Source organism: Anopheles coluzzii (assembly GCF_943734685.1).
Source record: "Anopheles coluzzii chromosome X unlocalized genomic scaffold, AcolN3 X_unloc_6, whole genome shotgun sequence".
NCBI classification, from domain to species: Eukaryota; Metazoa; Arthropoda; class Insecta; order Diptera; family Culicidae; genus Anopheles; species Anopheles coluzzii.
Genome location: NW_026054491.1, coordinates 32,501 through 35,000, shown reverse-complemented (window position 1 = coordinate 35,000; position 2,500 = coordinate 32,501).

Below are 2,500 nucleotides of genomic sequence, written 5' to 3'. Positions count from 1 at the left end.
ATTTTGGTGCAAGTGTACCAACATCGACATCTATGAACGCGTACGCTCGAGCTGCACCCTCCGTCTTGTACTTTCCCTGATCGGTACACAGTTTTGGTGCACGGCTATCCCGAAAGGCAACTTGTACCAACATCGACATCCATGAACGCGTACGTAGCGTACTTTCCCTGATCGGTACACAATGTTGGTGCACGGCATAGGAAATGGGCTTAAAATGGTCAAACTCAATCCATTTCCACTAAAGATAGTCAATAACAGCTGTGCCGATGAAGTAGGGCACGATGCAAGTCAATGTTATTTAATGAATTACATGTTCACCAGACATTTTAGTACAAAATTGCTCGGTCAGACCTACAAAGTGCTATATCTCGAATACTAAACGTCGCAGATGGGTGTCGTAGAACAATTTTAAGTTCGTCTAACGATTGTACATCCGATTCTGGATAGTGGTTTTTCGACCACTTTTCAACATTTTGTGACACCCCGAACCTAGGGGCAGCTCCCTAGCTTTTTTCAAAAATGTGCACCGAACGGGCCAGAGAGCTCGAGTAGTCGAAAAAATTTTTTTTGCTAAAACCCCTCAAAACGTGTCAGGAACGCACCCTAGATGATGAAAAGTGCAACCAGAACGTCAATCGACAACATGCCCGGGGGTACAAATTTGCTCTACGCGTCCCTAGGTAGGGTACTTTTTCATACAAACATCAAAGTGTACGGTGCACAAAGTGCGCGGAACAAAAATTGCTCGGTCAGACCTACAAAGTGCTATATCTCGAATACTAAACGTCGCAGATGGGTGTCGTAGAACAATTTTAAGTTCGTCTAACGATTCTACATCCGATTCTGGATAGTGGTTTTTCGACCACTTTTCAACATTTTGTGACACCCCGAACCTAGGGGCAGCTCCCTAGCTTTTTTCAAAAATGTGCACCGAACGGGCCAGAGAGCTCGAGTAGTCGAAAAATTTTTTTTTGCTAAAACCCCTCAAAACGTGTCAGGAACGCACCCTAGATGATGAAAAGTGCAACCAGAATGTCAATCGACAACATGCCCGGGGGTACAAATTTGCTCTACGCGTCCCTAGGTAGGGTACTTTTTCATACAAACATCAAAGTGTACGGTGCACAAAGTGCGCGGAACAAAAATTGCTCGGTCAGACCTAGGACGGGCCATAACTCGAATACTAAACGTCGCAGATGGGTGTCGTAGAACAATTTTAAGTTCGTCTAACGATTCTACATCCGATTCTGGATAGTGGTTTTTCGACCACTTTTCAACATTTTGTGACACCCCGAACCTAGGGGCAGCTCCCTAGCTTTTTTCAAAAATGTGCACCGAACGGGCCAGAGAGCTCGAGTAGTCGAAAAATTTTTTTTTGCTAAAACCCCTCAAAACGTGTAGAAAACTCATTTTAGATGATAAAAAGTGAAACCAGAACGTCAAACGACAACTTTGTTGGGGGTACCCTTTTTACTCTACGGGCCACTAGCTTAGGCGCGCCAACAGCGCTTTCCTCTCGGGTTCCCATTTTTTGCCCTCCTGGGATTATGATCATTTACTCATTGCCTACTATAGGGAAGGTACCTTGCTCCGAGGTCAAAAATGAAGATTTCACCAAATCGTAGTTTTAACCTCTATTTAGTCGTAGGAGCTTGGTTTGCAGTGTCCGTGGGTCATATAAGCCCCCGTTTGGGTCATACGTCCCCTCCCCGATGAAAATCGTCATATGACTATAGGCCGAACTTATGAAGCAAAAGTGGTGTCTGGTGGGTTCTGCCGATGATCTTAACCTATGATTTTGAGTTTCCACTCTTTCAAAACGTTTCCTGGAGCAGTACATCACGGGTCTACGGACCCAAAGACTTCGTTGCGATGGTTTCAAGCATAAAAGTTGTAACAGTTAAGGGTTTTTAATACGCGTATATTAAATCATTGCTTGAAACTAAGCTTCGTTGTCTTTAAACTCTGCAAGACCAATCGAACTTCTTAGGGAAACTCGAAGCATTCACGCTAAGCTGGTGGTGCAGGGCACATAGCGTGATGAAACCGGGTTTCCCTAACCAATGTGGCATATTTTTTCCCTGAGAGTGAAGCTCAGACCCACGTAGGGGAGAGCGAAGTGGAACTTTAATGTTCAATGCAGCAAAAGTTCGCCATGCGGATAAACAAGTTGGAATAGTTCAATGTAGTGTAATGCAAACACGAATCGCAAATAACGATACGGGACCCAGAAGCAATTCTGCGGATCCCTCGGGGAGTGGTGAGTTGATATAAATTAGAGGTGAAAGTCCAAGTTGTTCGAGCTCCGGCTCGGCAGCCGATACGAGGTTCCTGTTGAGCTTGTTTGTACATCGCGCAGAGGCGCCGTTCGGTTCTAGCAATGATTCCCGCCACCATGTTCCATGCGTGCAGAGATCCGTTAGAGCTCGTTCAATGTGTCCCGCCGTGATTACGAAAAAGTCCAACAGTTGACTTAGTTGGGTGTGCGTCAAGTAATCGC